The 21479-nt window shown below is 42.4% G+C and overlaps 1 non-coding gene across 1 annotated transcript; it reads left to right on the top strand.

Annotated features, from left to right (window-relative positions):
* The first annotated feature begins 2756 nt into the window (after positions 1 to 2756).
* On the top strand, positions 2757 to 2831 carry Trnas-uga (transfer RNA serine (anticodon UGA)). The gene has a single exon. It is a non-coding gene; the product is annotated as a tRNA-Ser (tRNA).
* Positions 2832 to 21479: the final 18648 nt, after the last annotated feature.

Raw genomic sequence — 21479 nt, forward strand, 5'->3', positions numbered from 1 at the left:
AGCTGTATATCACTCTGTGAGATGCGTGACATTGTCTCATCAATTGTAAACATTGTGTCGTCAAAGTTATTCTGCTGTGGAGGGTCGCTATCATTTGACACACTTGTGACACTCTTCTCTAACCTACTTAAACCATCTACAGAAGGCATGATTCGTGCCTGAACTTCAACTGTTCGTCGTCCAATTCTACGCCATCTTGCCTGATTGCGGTTTTGCTATTGCGATCAACAATCGACATATATTTTTCTGTTATGTTACGTGAATAAGAAAAATTAAAAATATCACAGAAATGTTAAAATTTCATATGCTAATTGTTGCATTAGATAACTGTAATTTACGAGACATCTAAACTTGCTTTACGTCCATTATGATAAGCAAACTACTGTATCGCAATTCTATATGTTTTACTGATCACACGTTTCACACTGAAAAATTCCATTAAATTTTCCACCATAAAATTTAGGAGTGGAATAATAGGGAAAAAGTTTCTATCTATGAAAAGGCAAAGGTCCCGAGTTCGAATCTCGGTCGGGCACACAGTTTTAATCTGCCAGGAAGTTTCATATCAGCGCACACTCGGCTGCAGAGTGAAAATCTCATTTAGTTTCTATCTGCATCAAAAGAGGCGTTACCAAGCATAACTGTGCGAGCAACTTGCATAACCGTCCTATCTTCGCTGCGCTGAACAGAATGGAAAATTTTACATAACCTGTATCCAATTCTTATTCTTTTCCCAAATTTTCTCCTCAATTTTTACATTTTTGCTTAATAAAAATAAATAAACTGAAAAAAGAATGTTAAAGTATAGTACATTTGCATTATTAGTAAATATTTCGCATCTACGAATGTAGGCTATTCGAACTTCCTCTGTTACATTTCAATTGCAGATGCAGGAAGCTGACTTCAAAGGGCACCAGTGTGTGTCAAACAATGATGAAATTCCCCCTTACTTGGCATCGCTTCACGTCAATAAAAATACTTAATACTATTGTTAAGTCTTCTTATATTCAGACTCGCACATAACACATAACACTTGTAATACTTCATACTTCAAGCAATACATCTTAACGATCCTATATACGAGAGAGCCAAATAAAATCTTGCACAGAGAAAAATGATTTTTTTTCTTTCATTTGAGTGCGCCTTACCGCGCATTCATATAAACGTCTTTGCCGACGCTTATGGTCGATCACTGTTTCACTTTTTTTTACATAAATTTTAACTTTACCATTTCCGGGGTCTTTCACCAAGTACCTACACAACTATCCCTTGCCTTAAGTGAACCACAAATAGTGAAAATGATCTACAGTCAGTGCGGGTAATGAAAGATGGCAGTGCTTTCTGGACAGAGCACTGCCATGGTAATACCCGTCAGGGATTTCCCATTTCTTTTTGTTTCGGTGAATATCATACAATTTTATTCGCCTTTGGTGTATTTAAATTTTCCCTGATTCATATTAATCTGCTTGACTATTGGGGTTAGGGTAAAATACTGATTGATCACACAGTACTTGAATGACTTGTATAGCATTAGCAGAACTAAATTAGGCTGTAGAGACAGATTTTTGGATGCTGGAGGTGACTAGTGCGTTAGGGGCAGCTTCAGAACTTTCCTCGAGTAGCAAACGAGTTCTCCTCCGTCACTGAAATTTGCTATGGGCTCTGCAGGGCAGTGGTTTATGGGCCGCCATTCTGGCGATTGGGCTTGTTCCGCCAGCGGCCGAAGCAAGAGGGTGGGAACGCAGTGGCTGAATGCGAAATGACACTTATTTAGAAACTGGCGGCGCTGGGCATCCTGACACTGGCCTAAGCGCTTTATTAGCGAGTGGACGAGGTGTGGGAGTAGGGTCACCTATCCCGTGTGCGGTATCAAGTATTGCGGCGTCAGGCTGGCGCCCGGCTAATGTGTTTATTAGGAGAACGGGATGACGCAATTCTCTGGATGTGGCGTGTCTTAGATACTGCCGCACCTCGCCAAGACGGCTTCCACTAAATCGTTTTACGGATGTGACGGAGCATCTTCCCACTAGGAGGTTCCCCTCATCTTGTGAAATACGGCGGGGGGTTGGCTGCAGGACCTATAGGCATTGTATGCTAGTTTTTCAGAGAACAGAATCTGTACTGCACTCTAGTCATTGGTTGAGGAAGATCTGGTCTCCGTGCTAGAAAATATGATTGGCACAGTAACTGCCATGACAGAATTAGTCAATAACATCAGGTCGAATGGCTGTTTTTCATAAGGGTTTGAGCAACGGGAGGGAAAGGACTTGCTTCTCGACTGTCACGGAGTATAGTCGCTAGAGAGAGCAGTTAGTTGTAAACACATCCGGACACCTGGGCGAAATCTGATATTTTCGCAATGTGGGACAATCGCCGGCAGATGTGGTGTCATCTCCTGCAGTACGTCACCCTACAGAACCTAGGTGCTTCCGCAGCACCCGCACTCAGATTTGACAAATTCCGAAGCCTATCAATCGTTTCCATTGCCCGCGAAAGGCAAATGTCCCGAGTTCGAGTCTCGGTCGGGCACACAGTTTTAATCTGCCAGGAAGTTTCATATCAGCGCACACTCCGCTGCAGAGTGAAAATCTCATTCTGGAAACATCCCCAAGGCTGTGGCTAAGCCATGTCTCTGCAATATCCTTTCTTTCAGGAGTGCTAGTTCTGCATGGTTCGCAGGAGAGCTTCTGTAAAGTTTGGAAGGTAGGAGACGAGGTACTGGCAGAAATAAAGCTGTGGGTACCGGGCGTGAGTCGTGCTTCGGTAGCTCAGTTGGTAGAGCACTTGCCCGTGAAAGGCAAAGGTCCCGAGTTCGAGTCTCGGTCGGGCACACAGTTTTAATCTGCCAGGAAGTTTCAACTTTTTATTTGTTTGGCAGACGGAGAACTGCCGCCACCATAGGCTGTGTTGCAGTACAACTGACCGACACTAGAGGTACAGACTAGTATTGTCATTGCAGTACCGTAACTGCCGTTCCGCACAGACTGTTCTGTACGACTCCTACTCACATCGCCCAACCAATTACACACAATTTCTGTAGATGCAGGCCCACTGAGGAGATTAGCAATCCTTTTTTGGTGTGTAGCACACATGAGCCTGATACATTTGAGAGTATATTGGTGACAGTTAAGAAGAAGAAGGACAAGAAGAAACGTACAAAGGTTTTGAATCATTTTATGTAATTCACTTGTGCTAACAATTCTGTAGTTGTTGTTGTTGTGGTCTTCAGTCCTGAGACTGGTTTGATGCAGCTCTCCATGCTATTCTATCCTGTGCAAGCTTCGTCATCTCCCAGTACCTCTTGCAGCCTACATCCTTCTGAATCTGCTTAGTGTATTCATCTCTTGGTCTCCCTCTACGATTTTTACCCTCCACGCTGCCCTCCATTACTAAATTGGTGATCCCTCGATGCCTCAGAACATCTAGTCAAGTTCAGTTCTGCACTTAAACGTCCTGTAATCTTAAAACAGTGTGGTTTCCGATACATTGGTTACATGAAATGCAATGCTGTTAATACTCCGAAGAAGGTAGTATATTTCCAACAACTAAAACACGTTCACCTGCAAATTTTATATCCCACTCACTATGCAGAGAAACTTCAAGATAATAAAACTACTTCCTTTTACACCAAAGGAAAAAAACGTAGATTCTGTTTAGATATGCACTATATAGCTTTCCAGATAGCCGTAGCGCCCACTATTCTCATCCGATTACACATCGGAAGTTATACCATACAACGACTTCTTATGAGGAAATTGACAAATGCATAGCAACGACGTGCGACATCTGAAATTACAAGCCATGCTGCACTAACAGCGCTATCAGAAAACAGTTTCTTTGACACACAGCATCTGTCAGATATATACACAGAGATTGCAGTACCTTGTACACCTAAGTCACTGACTTATAATCACTGTAACCAAGAAACTGAAGACTCGATATATGTCGAAAATATAGCGGGGAAATGGAGTACTTTGCATAGACCGTCGCTGGCCTGAAGGAGGGTACCAAAATTGGTCTCCCAGCGGTTTGGTGGACATGATTCACCATACATGCATTGGAAGTCGTCTGCTGAGTGTCATATGGAGAGGTTTCCTGTTAACAACTGCAGGTAGATAGGACTCTGTCACACACAGAACATGCAGTTGTATGCAAGTCAAACCCAAGTTATATCACACAAATGAAACATTGCAAGAGAACAATTGGTGAAATGTGCGATAAATGACCTGCCACAATGTATCATTAAGCACACCCACTACAGCACCACTCGACCAGTTAATCCATCTACTTTCAATCATCATTTAACGCAGGTGCACGTCAGTTTGGTCGCACATGGTTTTCTTTTCTACGAAAGCATTCTAGACAGAGGTCAACTTGCATGTACTCGTGTTACCTCAGTAGTCACACAGCAGAATGTGGTTAAAAACGATGCAGTGATGTTCTGTAAGGTATCTGCTAGCTGACACCCCATGGTTGTGATTGGTAGAGAATACAGAGAAGCGCATTGTAAATATTCTTTGCTAGAGTTTAAAACAGTCTTGAACAAGGTCAAACATGAGAGCCATTGTATAGCTGTATTTTGCAGCCCCCACGCTGGTAACACAATACTATTTAGCGAAGGAGGATGTAAAATTAATCTTAGCCACAAGCCCAGATACTTTATAAAAATCTATAAGGTGGTTGCCGATAACTTTGGTGTCACAGCTGGGCTTGTGATCCGACATGTATATATTTATTACTCTACATTTGTTGAGAATCCTTGATAAATAATCTATTCCAGCCGTCTTTTCGCAGTAAATGAAAAATTAATGTTTCCCTGATCTTCAGCGCATCCATGTGGGTTTCTCCTTGTCTTACTCTCGCTGACACACATTCGTTCCCATGAACAAAATTTTCTTGCATCAATAAAAAATGTAATTCCTCCGTTATTCCTCCTCAATCTTGGCGTATTTTTCATTTATTTATAACTATTTGTCGTTAGTTTTCGTAATTTTATCCATTTTATGTCACAACTGCTCTTGAACAAATATTCTAAAATTTCTTGTGAGAGTAGTACAGTTGTCAAAGGTCAAGTGCACCAATTCCTTATTAGTGTAATACAGTTGTCAAGATCTAGCACAGCTCCCACATTTTTCTGAGTAGTGCGTGAGTGCGTGGCTCCGTGAGTGAGTGAGTGTGTCTGTACACGTGCACTTGCGTGCATGTGTGTGCCTGTGTGCATGTGCATGTGCGTGTGCATTGGTTTCACACGAAGGATTCCCATGGCACAATATGGGGATGGGAAAAGACTGGAACAGAGCTCATAGGTCTATCCACCACGCATTTTTACCACGATAGAGGCCAAGGTGGATCCAGTACGCATTCGAGACTGAATAGTTTTCGAAGATGAATCCACCTGCAGTATGTCTGCGATAGTGTCTGAAGGTGGATTCACTGGCTGTAAGTCTAGAGTTGGGTGTGAGCGAAAGCAACGCGCGCGCTCGCACACACACACACACACACACACACACACACACACACACACACACACACACAGCGAGAGAGAGAGAGAGAGAAATTACGCAGTTGCTTTAGATCTTCACAACTGTGCTAAATTTACATACAGGTTTAGAAGACATGGCCAGACGTGAGGCCATGACCACATGAGCTAAAGTGATATAAGGAAGGTAAAAATACGAAACGTAACGGAAAATACGTCTAAATTGAGGGAAACTCCTCCAAAATGCAGGAAAACTAAGGGGGAATGAGAGAGTACTTACATGTTTGATTGTCGAAGGAAATATTTTGTGCAAGGGAACGAATGTGTGACAGCGAATGGAAGATGAGGAAAAGCTGATATGAATGCACTGGGGATCACGGAAACAGTTAATTTTCATTTACTGCGATAAGATTGCTCGTATAGGTTGTTTAACGTGGATGACTAACAAATGCACAGTAATAAATTTACATATGTCAGATCACAAGCACAGGTACGACCCCAGGGTTATTGTTTTTCATAAAGTGTCTGGACTTGTGACTATGATAAATGTTACATGTGCCTTAACTAAAGACGATTGTATCACCAACTTGGGGATTGCAATATACAGCTACAGAATGGGTCTCATGTTTAACCTCATACAAGACTATGTAAGTGTTTTACACCCTAGTAAACAGTATTTACAATGTGCTTCTCTGTACTCTCTAGCAATCACAACCATGGGGTGACAGTTAACAACTGCCTTACAGAACAGCTGTTGCATAGTTTTTGTCCACATTCTGCTGTATGTCTACTGAGGTAAAAAGAGTACATGCAAGTTGACCTCTATCTTGGATGACTTCCTAGAAAAGAAAACCATGTGTATCCAAAATGACGTGCATCTGCGTTAAAGGATGCTATAAAGTAGATGTATTAACCGGTTGAGAGGTGCTGTAATGGGGTACGATTTAATAGTAAACTGATGATGCATTCTAGAGATAATGATATATTGTGGCAAGTCATTTATGACACATTTAACTGATTTTTTCTTTGTTCTCTTGGACTGTTTCATTTGTGTGATATAACCTGGGTTTGGCTTGTATACAACTGCGTGTTCTGTGTGTGACATAGAATCCTATCTACCTGCAGTCGTTCACAGGAAACCTGTATATGCCACACCAGCAGACGACTTTCAACGACTGTGTGGTGAATTATGTGCACAAAACCGTTGGAAAATCTATTTTGGTACATTTTTCTGCCACATCTTGTATATATATGGAATCTTCAGTTTCCTGGTTGCAGTGATTCTAAGTCAGTGATATAGATTCGTGAGGTACTACAATCTCTGTGTATACATTTACCTGCCAGATGTTGTGTGTGGACGAGACTGTGTTCTGTTCATGGAGATCTTTATGTTGGCTTGTTGTCTCTGTACAGCTGTACCATGGGAAGCAAGGAGGGCATGTTGTTTGGTGACTGGTATACGCTTTCTGTAATACCAACTGCATGCATATATTAACTGGGTTCTTTATTCATCAGAATGCAAAGTGTACTTAACTCCAGATCGTAGTTGTGATACAAGCTCTTCTATATAGTCCACGTCAGCATCACTGCTAGTGAAGTTCAAAATCTGCTGTGTACACCATTGGGGTTGCTATGTGCTGCCTGTCTTTCAGTTAGCGCCGGAGCCAACTGCTGCTGCGATTCGCACTAGGCTGCGACTGATGGCACTGCAACTCACTAGGTGCGACAGACTGTGACACAACTGAACAGACTGGCCCACCGTTCCGCAGCGGCGACCCTAAATACTGGTGGACGAGAGGGCGTTGCCAGCGCATTTCCTGCGAGTATGTTGTTGGCCTCTATCGTCTCACAACCTCTTTCCCGCAGCTTATGCCAGCACATTCCTCCCCCGAAAATGCTGCCCCACTGTCGTGTAGTGAGACTGCGGACGACAGTGTGTAGGAAGGCAGGATGCCGAACATAAAGATGGGCCATTAGTCGTTACAGCCGTTACATCTGGCTTGCAAGGCAACAGGTACATCCTCCAAATCACACGTCCAGGCCTAAAGGCGTGTGCTGGGGCGATGACGCCGACAGCGACGGCGACGGCGACGGCGACAGCGACAGGGATGGTAGCCCCGGTGCATCGGGTCAGCGAGTGGGGTCGGAGGGGAGAGGGCGCATCGTCCATCCGCTCCTCCTGGGGTGCCCTGATGGCACCAGCGGGTGACTGCGAAGGCTGCGCAGTCCTGTGAATCCGTAAATCTGGGGGAAGCAGTAGAATCACGGGGCAAATGACAAACATTGTACCTCAGTTTGAAAAAAGTCACACTTTTCGACACGACAATTGAGTCCTGCTTCTGACAACATTCTAAAAAAGAGTACACAAATTGACAAGGTGTTCCTCTTGTGTACGACCTGAGACGACAATAACAAGTAGTTTGTACAAAAAGGGTCTTTTGCAGTCAGCTGTACAAAGCAACATTGAAAAATGGATGGTGCGGAAGCACTGCTGAAAGGAAAACGCAAATACCTGAACACTCCTAAGTGTGTATTTACAACAAACACTTTCTGTGATTGTTCATCCAATGGAGTCTGCAAATAGGCATCATGGAAATCTATATTAGAAAAGTAACTTCCTGCAGAAACCCTGTCAATGAGTTCCTCAGGCCCGGTAACGGATAAGTATCAACTATTGTCAGTGGGTTGACTGTGGACTTGAAGTCAGCACAAATGCGAGTGCGACCAAAAGGCTTAGGCAACAAAACTAGTGAACTCGACCATTATCTTGCAATTCTTTCAGTCCACTGGCTACTTCGTCTCTTGAAACAATTGGAATGGGGAGGACCCGAAAAAAGTAGACTGAGCATTGTCTTTCAGTGTAACATGCGCTACAAAGTTATTAGCTTTTTCCATTCCTTCTGAAAATAGTTCAGGAAATTCTTAAAGCAAGCTATCTGCACTGTCTTGTGGTACAATTGTAGTGACGGACAGTACGTTGTCGCGGATGCTAAGGCCAAACAAATCAGAGGCATCTAACCTGGAAATGCCTATTGGTTTAAAATTGCGGCGACACGGGATAAATTTTCGTTCGTTCGTCGTACTGTGCAGCAAAAATCGACCTACCTGAGTACGACGTCCGCTCACTATCCGTTTTCTCTGTAGACGTACGCACTGTTTAGACGTTAGAAAAGCAGCGTTGATAAAAACGACGCCTATACTTACGTTGCAAAGTCTGCGTAAACTCTAGTACCCTGCTGTCCTGCAATTATCTCATAATACATATCGGGTGGTAATGTTGATGCTTCTGTCGTTAGAAATTGTTCAGAATTCGAAAGCAAGTCTTTTTTATTTTCTTAGGAATACATTTTAAACCGGCCATCAAGACCACATTTATTTAACTAACGAATTTACAACGCTCAGTTCTCAGTTCATACAATAACTTCACACGCAAAACAGCCAGAAAATCAAGTCCGATCAGACTGACAACCCGATCTCATAGTCACAGATCCGCTACTAATAGTGAGTGTCACATTCGGTCCTTTTCAGTGGTTTTCTTTAAGAGAAACTGCTCGCCAAAATACTACCATATGAATACGGAACATGCCACGCGGAAATGTTCACAAAGGCCGATAGTTCACACGCTCGTAACTTTCCAACAAAGCAATTCCAAAACCTCCAACTTTTATCAAACTGTTCGTAATTGCAAAGGCTTTTCTTGCAACTAGTTCTAAACGCGCGGAACACAATATTTCATCGTCTTACACAGAATGAGAAACAGTACATTTAACATGTACTTCTGTGACCGAAGCTGAGGAGCGATTTTGGCCAGAACGCCTCTGTCTCAGTATATCTAACTAGTTGTGCGCGGGAAGTACTTAATTCTCACTGGCTGATCAGTCTGATGATCCTTAGAGATCATTCCCGTGGCAAAACTCGCCTAAGCCAATCACTATTCAGAGATGCATTTTCTTCTTCGAAAACGCAAATACTTACACAATGTTTACTAAAACAAAATGAAATTAAACTTCTTACAAATGTCACACCCAGACATACGTCATCAGCTATGTGGGTAAAACACAACTCTCCCACATTCTAGTTACGTTATGTTGTCAATAATACAATATTGAATTTTAACCTGTGTTACACATACACACTCAAACATTTCCATTTATTCACACAACAACCTAACAAACAGATAATAGTTTTTTCTGAATTTTATACTAGGAAAATGCAAAATAATTAAGGTTTTGAAAAAAAATCTCAGTTAAATCATTCTACACCTTGAGAACTCTAGTAATGATATCAAATGGTACTAAAAGACAAACTATTGTTATTCCTAACTGTTTTGCAGTCTAAGTGTCAGTTTGGGGTGTTTTAGGTAATTTTCTGAACGTGGAAACTATAATATGTACGACTTTGAAATTTTGTGGATACCTTCTTCTCAATAACATAAACTGGTATATCAAATTTGAAAATAATCTGTCCATATTTAATGTGTTCCGTTTAGATTCGAAGGAGATATAAATATACAGTCGCTCGAAGTGCCACAGGAGCCGTTCTCACGCTGCCTAGCAGCGACAGTTGTGGGTAAGAGTCACGGCTGAGACACAAGTCTGCAGCTTCCGAAGCTTCAATACAGCGGTCTATGTTGCACTGAATGTTATCGTGTAGTAAATTCACTTTCCCATTGTAGGATGTGTAAGTGACAGGTAAACTACGCTGCCCAAAAACCGGAATTTCCTGTCCGTTGTAGTCAGTGAGGTGTTTGCTATATTTAGAATGGCATGGTGACCCTAACTGTTTGTATCTGGCGTGATTAAGCAAAGTGACTGATGCGCCAGTGTATAACTGAAACTTCACACGACGGGCAGCAATTCGTAATGAGACAAAAAGTTTGTTATAAAGTCGCTACACAGAGGTAGGACGAGAAGGACGCACAACCTTAATCTTACATTTGTCGGAACGTGTTGTAGGTTTGGAAAACACAATGTCCGCTGCATCAGTACGAGCCTGTTTTTCTGGGAGCGGGCGAAATTGGCATTCTTGTGCCGTTGAACACAAACTACTTAGACATGCCCTTTGTCCGCTCGTGCAACACGTTACGTCATGGTAAATCCTGTCTTTTAAGGCGAGAAAAGCATCTAGGGCAAGACTTCACTAAGTCCACCTGTCTGTTTACAAGTTTTCGTGGCTGTCTGTGACGCTGTGAACGTGCTCGCTGTTGTGGCTGCTTGGGGCGACTCGACCCGACAAATCGGGGCCTGGCCAAACTTATCGGCCCCTTTGGCATCTGAATGATATTGCTCTAAGGTTTGCAACACTTGAAAGTGAAGGATCAGACTACTTTAGGATGTGTTCCCGTATTCTGCTCTTTGGGACATTGAATGTAATAGCATCCCTAATCATTAAGTCACTGTAAAAGTTGCCACAACTACACTTACATTTACACTTCCTAGTCATGCCCGTTAATTCTGTATACCGTTGACGGTAAGTCTGTTTCGGCAGCAGCTACTTGAACTTGCTTATGAGAGTACTGAGTTAATGCAGCGCTTACTTCGTTCGTCAGGAGACTCAGCAAGGAATAGTTTTTGTATTAAGCTTAACACTGGGGACCCCACACCCGAAAGAAAGTATTGTTGTTCTGGCGTAACCAAAAGCACCGGAACGAAGATAAGGAACTGAAGACCAGAGAAGGCTGTGAAACGACGTCGGCCAATGGTTCACTGCTTAGGACCGCACCACGATAGAAGCGGCCCCTGCAGAAAGTGAATGTAAGCGCCGGTGCTGCCAGGCTCGGCCGCTCAGATCGGCTCAGCATACGGACGTGCAGGCACAGTTGAACACCGGCACTCGCAAATCAGTATCAGTAACGCGTGTCAACTTGCAGGAACATTGTCTGTAGCAAAGAAGTCTGGCTTATGTTATATGCCGCCTATCGCTCGCGACACCTTTGTAAATACATTTACTTCATAGAAACCAAACTACTAAAGTTATTTGCTTGAATAGTTGTACATCATTCCTTAGGCATCCTCTATACGAGTGGGCGAGACTCAATAACTCTCATTACCTTGAGCGAGATGAACTGCCGATGAGCTTGGTACTGTGTCAGGAACTGTGTCCTCTTCTGTGTGGTTAAATTGCCAGAACGGTGGTACGCTGGTCGGCGGCACTTGCTGGGTGTGTCAATCTGTTGGCTTCTCTTGTTGTGTGACCGACGCTGCTTGTGCAGCCAGGAGTTGTTGTACCGTTGTCAGCAAGGCAGAAATTCGTTGGTTCTGAAAAGCTTGTATTAGAACCATCATCTGGTGTCGTAAAGCGCGGAAGGTGAGAGCATGCCACAGCGTATGGACCTGGACACCCACTAGGGGTCCCTGTGCTGAGGTGCGCGCCTGCCACTCTTTGTACCACGTCGCGTCCGCAGCAAGTCGCGCCTCCTGCGGTCACGTATGTAGGCGGCAGCTCGGCGCCACCCCAGCAGGCTGTCAGTCGCCGCAGTTCACGTGCGAATCGCAACTGTACTGCGTTCTAGTTCCGTGTGTTGAGATACATACTGTCGTTGTTTGGAGTGTTCTTGCGTTGTTGTGGCCTCGTCGTGTTTATCACCAAAGTTCTTGCTTGCTTGCTTGCCTCGGCTGTGCAATCTATCACCTCCAACCTGTTGTCTGTCCTGTCTGCAATACCTCCAGTGGCTCCCCACCTGGCGGCTTCGTGTCTCCATTCTCTGCCGTGCACAGCTCGCCAGTCGCGCGAGGCGGTAACACATCACATTGGCCGACTGAGGCTGAGGGCAGAGGTTGGAGGGCACGAGGTAGCCATGGTTTACTCAAATACAGCAACAAAAAAAGCAACAAAGTTCTCTGAAAAGAGAGATTTGGTTAGCTGTGTAGCTTCCCTCCTGGAATACATGCAAGAACACAACCAAAATTTATCTGATACTTGAATAAAATACTTGAATACGATCACCCATGCAATCAGAAATACAAAAGAAGCAAGCAAGTTCTTTTTCAATAGACGATTTTCGTCGCCGGGTTTTATGTCATATCGTCTCTGTAGAGCTGTACAGTCGTACTCAAAAGTATCCGAACGACCAGAATTGCATTTCACCTGATTCGCATACAACCCTCATAACCCAGCTGTCTAGCAGGTCCTCTATTCGCTCCTCGGTGCAGTCGTTTGACTATTGAAAATGGTTACAATAAATCACCACTAGAAAACACTGCTCTGTATCGCAATAACTCAAGATGTAAAGTAATACCGCGATACTACAAATATCAGGGAACACCTCATCACAGATAAAACTGTCCTAAGGTTTGTAAGCTCACCTTTATTGCAATAAATGACATACCTGAAATGTTACCACTCTCATTATTACGTCAGATAGGTAACGCACGTAGTAAGATCGTAGAATTCATGATTTCCTCTTCAAAGGAAAATACCGTACTTATCATTTAACACAAAGTAACATTAAAAATTTATATTATTCACGAGCTGCTAGTTGAGAATGTGTATTAACTTCAAATGACACGACGAACAGTCTCGTTCTGCATATGGATTCAAACCCGGACCATGCACACTAAGCAAAGATCTCGTGACTTACGGAAACTAGCAGTCATTCCTGACTAGTCATAGAAAATGATATAACTCGATTTTAGACAGTATCAGTTAGAAAATATCAACTTCAAATTACATAACGTAAACATTTTTAACAGACGGGAATTCCTACCGCCTAACTCCCTACCCCCATGAACCATGAACCTAGCCGTTGGTGGGGAGGCTTGCATGCTTCAGTGACACAGATGGCCGTACCGTAGGTGCAACCACAACGGAGGGGTATCTGTTGAGGGGCCAGACAAACGTGTGGTTCCTGAAGAGGGGCAGCAGCCTTTTCAGTAGTTGCAGGGGCAACAGTCTGGATGATTGACTGATCTGGCCTTGCAACACAAACCAAAAGGGCCTTGCTGTACTGGTACTGGGAACGGCTGAAAGCAAGGGGAAACTACAGCCGTAATTTTTCCCGAGGGCATGCAGCTTTACTGTATGGTTAATGATGATGGCGTCCTGTTGGGTAAAATATTCCGGAGGTAAAATAGCCCCCCATTCAGGGCGGGTGCTGCTCAAGAGGCCGTCGTTATCAGGAGAAAGAAAACTGGTGTTCTACGGATCGGAGCGTGGAATGTCAGATCCCTTAATCAGGCAGGTAGGTTAGAAAATTTAAAAAGGGTGTTGGTGGTTAGTGTTTAACGTCCCGTTGACAACAAGGTCATTAGAGACGGAGAGCAAGCTCAGGTTAGGGAAGGATTGGGAAGAAAATCGACCGTGCCCTTTCAAAGGAACCATCCCGGCATTTACCTGAAACGATTTAGGGAAATCACGGAAAAACCTAAATCAGGATGGCCGGAGACGGGATTGAACCGTCGTCCTCGCGAATGCGAGTCCAGTGTGCTAACCACTGCGCCACCTCGCTCGGTTTTAAAAAGGGAAATAAATAGGTTGAAATTAGATATAGTGGGAATTAGTGAAGTTCTGTGGCAGGAGGAACAAGACTTGTGGTCAGGTGAATAAAGGGTTATAAATACACAATCAAATATGGGTAATGCAGGAATAAGTTTAATAATGAATAAAAAAATGGGAGTGCGGGGAAGCTACTACAAACAGCATAGTGAAAGCATTATTGTGGCCAAGATAGACACGAAGCCCACGCCTACTACAGTAGTACAAGTTTATATGCCAACTAGCTCTGCAGATGATGAAGAAATTGATGAGATAAAAGACATTATTCAGGTAGTAAAGGGAGACGAAAATTTAATAGTCGTGGGAGATTGGAATTCGAGAGTAGGAAAAGGGAGAGAAGGAAACGTAGTAGGTGAATATGGATTGGGGGAGAGAAATGAAAGAGGAAACCGTCTGGTAGAATTTTGCACAGAGCAAAACTTAATCATAACTAGCACTTAGTTCAAGAATCATAAAAGAAGGTTATATACATGGAAGAATCCTTGAGATACTAGAAGGTAATTGATAGATTCTTTAATGGTAAGACAGAGATTTAGGAACCAGTTTGTAAATTGTAAGACATATCCAGGGGCAGATGTGGACTCTGACCACAATCTATTGGTTATGAACTGTAGATCAAAACTGAAAAAACTAAAAAAGGTCGGAATTTAAGGAGATGGGACCTGGATAAACTGACTAAGCCAGAGGTTGTACAGAGTTTCAGCGAGAGCATAAGGGAACAATTGACAAGAATGGGGGAAAGAAATACAGTAGAAGAAGAATGGGTAGCTCTGAGGGATGAAGTAGTTAAGGCAACAGAGGATGAAGTAGGTGAAAAGACGAGGGCTAGCAGAAATCCTTGGGTAACAGAAGAAATATTGAATTTAATTGATGAAAGGAGAAAATATAAAAACGTAGTTAATGAAGTAGGCAAAAGGGAATACAAACGTCTCAAAAATGAGATTCACAGGAAGTGCGAAATGGCTAAGTAGGCATGGCTAGAGGACAAATGTAAGGATATAGAGCCTTATCTCACTACAGGATAATTAAAGAGACCTTTGGAGAAAAGAGAAGCACTTGTATGAATATCAAGAGCAGTTCTAAGCAAAGAAGGGGAAGCAGGAAGGTGGGAGGAGTATATAGAGGGTCTATACAAGGCCGATGTACTTGAGAACAATATTATGGAAATGGAAGTGGATGTAGATGAGGATGACATGGGAGATACGATACTGCATGAAGAGTTTGACAGAGCACTGAAAGAGCTGAGTCGAAACAAGGCCCCAGGAGTAGACAACATTCCATAAGAACTACCAACAGCCTTGGGAGAGCCAGCCCTGATAAAACTACCATCTGGTGAGCAAGATGTATTAGACAGGCGAAATACCCTCAGACTTCAAGAAGAATATAATAATTCCAATCCCAAAGAAAGCAGATGTTGACAGATGTGAAAATTACCGAACTATCAGTTTAATAAGTCATACCTGCAAAAAACTAACGCAAATTCTTTACAGACGAATGGAAAAAGTGGTAGAAGCCGACCTCGGGGAAGATCAGTTTGGATTCCGTAGAAATATTGGAACACGTGAGGCAATACTGACCTTACGACTTATCTTAGAAGAAAGATTAAGGAAAGGCAAACCTACGTTTCTAGCATTTGTAGACTTAGAGAAAGCTTTTGACAATGTTGATTGGAATACTCTTTTTCAAATTCTAAAGGTGGCAGGGGTAAAATACAGGGAGCGAAAGGCTATTTACAATTTGTACAGAAACCAGATGGCAGATGGCAGTTATAACCGTCGAGGGACATGAAAGGGAAGCAGTGGTTGGGAAAGGAGTGAGACAGGGTTGTAGCCTGTCCCCGATGTTATTCAATCTGTATATTGAGCAAGCAGTAAAGGAAACAAAAGAAAAATTCCGATTAGTTATTAAAGTCCATGGAGAAGAAATAAAAACTTTGAGATTCGCCGATAACATTGTAATGCTGTCAGAGACAGAAGAGGACTTGGAAGATCAGTTGAACGGAATAGACAGTGTCTTGAGAGGAGGATATAAAATGAACATCAACAAAAGCAAAACAAAGATAATGGGATGTAGTCGAATTAAGTTGGGTGATGCTGAGGGAATTAGATTAGGAAATGAGACACTTAAAGTAGTAAAGGATTTTTGCTATTTGGGGAGCAAAATAACTGATGAATGGTCGAAGTAGAGACGATATAAAATGTAGACTGGCAATGGCAAGGAAAGCGTTTCTGAAGAAGAGAAATTTGTTAACATCGAGTATAGATTTAAGTGTCAAGAAGTCGTTTCTGAAAGTATTTGTATGGATTGTAGCCATGTATGGGCGTGAAACATGGACGATAAATAATTTGGACAAGAAGAGAATAGCTTTCGAAATGTGGTGGTACAGAAGAATGCTGCAGATTAGATGGGTAGATCACATAACTAATGAAGAGGTATTGAATGGAATTGGGGAGAAGAGGAGTTTGTGTCACTACTTGACAAGAAGAAGGGTCCGGTTGGTAGGACATGTTCTGAGGCATCAAGGGATCACAAATTTAGCATTGGAGGGCAGCGTGAAGGGTAAAAATCGTAGAGGGAAACCAAGAGATGAATACACTAAGCAGATTCAGAAGGATGTAGGTTGCAGTAAGTCCTGGGGGATGAGGAAGCTTGCACAGGATAGAGTAGCATGGAGAGCCACATCAAACCAGGCTCAGGACTGAAGACAACAACAACAACAACAACAAGAACTTCCCTGTTAACAAACTACGAGAAATGTTAATTCAAAAATGGTTCAAATGGCTCTGAGCACTATGGGACTTAACGTCTATGGTCATCAGTCCCATAGAATTTAAACTACTTAAACCTAACTAACCTAATGACATCACACAACACCCAGTCATCACGAGGCAGAGAAAATCCCTGACCCCGCCGGGTATCGAGTCCGCGAACCCGGGCGTGGGAAGCGAGAGCGCTACCGCACGACCACGAGCTGCGTCTTCACAAGTAACTTAGTTGAAATGCCGTTAGGTAAATCTTTGTCTTGGACAGGACTTCGAACCCAGAACCTAATCGGATTGTTATCGAAGCACAATCAATTGTGACATATCGGATAGCAAGATATTTGAACTGAAATGACGAGACGAAACATTCATTTTTTCCTTTCCAGGACTCCAACCCGGCACCTATCGCTATTATATTCTAGAGAAAAAGAACGTTAAATATGTGTTTGTTACACCAGCAGCGACATGTGAGCATGATTGTACTAGAAATAATATGACGATGAGCTCTGTGCTGATTGTCAATCGAACCCCACACATATCGGTGTTGACCTCACACAAAGAGACGTCAGCTACCGAATTTTTGTCCACCAGCAGCTCGGAATAACATCCTTGAACTTATAGTGATCTCGCAAATAGTTCTGTGTCTCACTGGGAGTCAAAAAACGTCAGATATCGTTAGTTCTGACAACGAATGAAAATGCATTAAGAACAAAATTATTATCCACCAGCAGATAGTTGTTCTCAGGCTAGAGCTGGCTAATACATAATGAAAACTTTAGTTCCGGGCCAGGATTCGAACCAATTCAGGCGCAATATGTGGTAATGTTGAGTGAGGAACCTGCAGTTTCGAACAAACAACAAATTGCAGTCGAGCTGTATTCTCACGAAGGGATCAAATTCCGCATTAACGGCGGTCTGAATTTTATTCCCAGTTCAGAACCAATTTTATCGACATACAGAAGCTCAAATAAATAATGAAATAAGTGTCCTGTGACCATACATAGCGTTTGTTTCGTCACTAGGAATAAATAACTAGTATAAGAATGGCTACTGGTGATAGAGTTTCTACATGTCGCCACTCCTGACTTTATTGTGGTTCAACCTAATATCTACTTGGTAGAGAAGGAATATCATGTTTAATGTGAATATCAGACCACAACGCCATTATACCTTGTTCACTTGGCGAAGCCAGAAGAGAATAGAATCTGTGTCTCCCTACCAAAAATCATCGGCAGAAGTTGGAATCTAACCCGGGCCATGGGTATATATAGAATGTATTAGCTATCCAACAGACCATATTTTCTTCTCTGTGGCCCCTTTTTCTACTGTAAAGCCGTTGCGCCACACTGGATGAGAATTCTGACACACAGGCTCCCTGTAGTGGTTTGCAGCATGTTCAGTACTTTCATTTACTTGTTTGACGAAATCGCCATGAACTAGCTGCCTCTGCCACCCAGTGCATACATTCGACTCTATTTTGTAATCACCGAAATCAAGTCACGTAGTTATCACCTACACAGAACTGTCAACAGTGTAGGATGCAGAAATTTAAATAGGAAGTGCTCCTTCCCACTTGAGCTACTCTATTGCGCTATCTGTTTGTTGAAAACGTCGTGCAGTGCAAAATAAAAGCTGTAACTGTCTGTCTCTCAGAAGTCTACATCCAGCCATATGCAGTATCTCACAACACTGTGGAATACGGAAGTTCTGGAGGCTTCTGGGGCTGCACTAGCTACGGTTCAGCTAGTAGTGTAAAGGTAAGTGTAGTGCACCGTAGACAAAACGAGTTTAAGTACATTCACTGCTGCATTTTTTAAAACTCAATTCTGCTGTCTGCTGAAGTTATCAATCTAACGGAACTTTGAACATAATTCCCTTCACTTCTCAACCAAAACTAGTTGCATATGAAATAAGGGCCAATTACGGCGACATTTTGTTCTTTTCAGGTTTAATACACACCCAGGCAGCAGATGCATCACGAAACTTTAATATTATGTATGGGGAGAGCGCATCATGCCAAAATACGTCAGAAAATTATTTTCTGCATTAGCTGTCGCGTTGTAGCGGCATTTCTTCTTCTTCAAACCTTGTTTGTCAGCTTTAACTCAGAACAAGTTTTCTACATGTAATCAATAAACTGCATGTTCATTGTCAGGCTGTTATAGATAACACCAGAGAATTGGCATATATCGTTGATGATTAATTTCTCTCTCATATCTACTATCATTTAAACAACACTAAAAGAAACCCTACGAAAATTGTGCACTGTATTATAAGAAAAGAAATAAAAGTACCCATGATAACCTTACGACGAAAGTGTGTTTTAATAACGCTGATTATCAGTACACAAACGTGCCTCTATCGGACCGAAATAGTAAAGTAATACTCACTTACATTTCTGTGTTCAAATATATGCTATGTCACATTCAAGAGGTATGCAAATGTAGCATTTCATAAATAAAGATATGTTTTCATAGAAACCCAAAATTTGCTTGTCGGCAACGGAAAGAGCCATTACTTGTTGTGTAGCATTGTAAGTTTTTCACCATTGCCCTATGAGCCGAAACCTTCGCAGTCAGCGAGACTGGAATCAAACACCAAAACAGACCCTGGTTTTACAGGTTAGCACGTTACCACATAGCTAGCGCAGACGTATGTACCTTGGATTCTTTTTCTAGGCCAATCGTGACTAGAACTCGTAAACCGCTATTTAAAGGACAAGATTAGTTGCAATTTCCACGTGCAAAGACTTTCCTGGGATGGAAACCGTAAATTTACAATCTTTTGTTACACCTCAAGCGATAATAACTCAGATTATACATTGTAAATGACAGGAAAAACCAAGTAAACTTTGAGGCTTAGTTCCGTGCACACCAGGAAGTAAGTCGTCGATCACAGAGTTGCCAAACTTACGTTGCCTTGTTGCCTAATCTCAGTTTGGGTACCAGCAGGAAGAAGACGAACCTATGTGTTCCTACAGAGTTCTGGGAAGTGACCATAGCTGGTATCTCAAAGATGTGGGAGGCATGGACTGGAATACGTAATGCATCTGATTCGCAGTTTCTGTAACTAGGTTTAGGGACTGGAGTTACTCATAATACTCAGAACTGACTGTAAGCTAAGCATCATAAATCAGTAACTCTCAGTTGTTTTTGTATTTCTTTCGAAAGTGTACTCAAAACTAAGAGACTAATTCATGGACGTTTTCGTGCCTGGTCGATAGTCGAGCACAACAAACAAATAAAAATAAAATAAAAGTGTGTGTTTGTGTGTGTGCGAGAGAGAGAGAGAGAGAGAGAGAGAGAGAGAGAGAGAGAGAGAGAGAGAGAGAGAGAGAGAGAGAGGGAGGGAGGGAGGGATGGAGAGACACAGAGAGAGGTAAATATAAAAAGAATGAGAGAGAGAGAGAGAGAGAGAGAGAGAGAGAGAGAGAGAGAGAGAGAGTAAGTAATTGTTGGAAAGAAATTGCATCATAGTATGTAATGATCAATACGAAATGTCGTATTCATGACAAATGGGACAAATGTTAATCGAATCAAATCTAATCTAATCTAATCATATTGATGACTAGACATGAAGAGTCATGAATTACCGAAATTTTCGCCAATATCAGTAACCAAATCAAAACTTGAAAATTAAAGACCACAGTTTTTGTAATCAACCGGGACTTCTATCAAGAGTCTTTCGTCCCTCTTAACTAATCACGAAAGATGTCTACTATACCTCCATTCAGAAGTAACAAAGTGTCATGCATTTAAAGATGAAGCGCATGATGAGAAGTTCTGTGATGGAGATACGAACCCAACACGTAATCGGATAGTGAACTGAGTAAAATCAAATGGTATTATCGGTTTTTCTTGCCCTGCTATGTGTTTGAATCTAAAATAAGGATACAAATTTTTGTGCCTGAGCGACCATCGAACCACACAACTACCGCCCTTTTTATCATCTGCGAATATAGCTTCAGTTTTAATTTGTTACTCTCCGAACATTGACAACACATGAACAGACATTAAAAATGTAAATGGACGCGAAACATTGTGTCAATACCTTTCAGAACCTGGTCTATAGCCACTCAGGCAAATTGCCTGTTTTGAGGTCCATACATTAATTAATGGAGAAGTGAACACTGTTCAAAAGTGATATTTAAAATATTCAGTTGGTCTTACGGCGACAAAATTGCTCATATTTGAAGCTACACAGAGAAAAAGTAAGCTGCTAGAGGCACTGTTAGCAAATTTCCGCAGAGAGTTCCTAATTGCCACTGCGGAAATTTAGCATAGAGGCCCTATAGTAACCAAGAGGTTCGTTTCCTTCATACTTATCACCCTGGCCTGCGAGTCTTAAGTGAAGAACAATATTGAAATCCTTATCGCTGACGGTCGATTCGAATTTCTTCAGAGACACTTGTATTGTGAAGCAGCTTGGCAGTCAGAAAGCTGAGATCTATGACCATTGCTGTGTCGAGCTACCAAGATGACTTGATGGGTAAAGGTTTTCTTCTGGTTTCGTTCCAGAATTTTTTCTGGAAATTCGCAGCTCCATAAAATAAATCTGAAAAAAAGCTCGCACACGCTTCTCCCTTCCACGGTTAGAACTGACAACTCATTGAGCCGGTGCGACACGAGGTACAGGCGGGGACACGGGGCTATGGACACGCTGCTGCCAGCACGCCACTCTCATCATGGTATTGGTCGCTCAGCCTCATAACGCATTGTGGACGATAACAGAAGTTGTCACTTTCG

Source organism: Schistocerca gregaria, chromosome 8 (assembly GCF_023897955.1).
Source record: "Schistocerca gregaria isolate iqSchGreg1 chromosome 8, iqSchGreg1.2, whole genome shotgun sequence".
Lineage (NCBI taxonomy): Eukaryota > Metazoa > Arthropoda > Insecta > Orthoptera > Acrididae > Schistocerca > Schistocerca gregaria.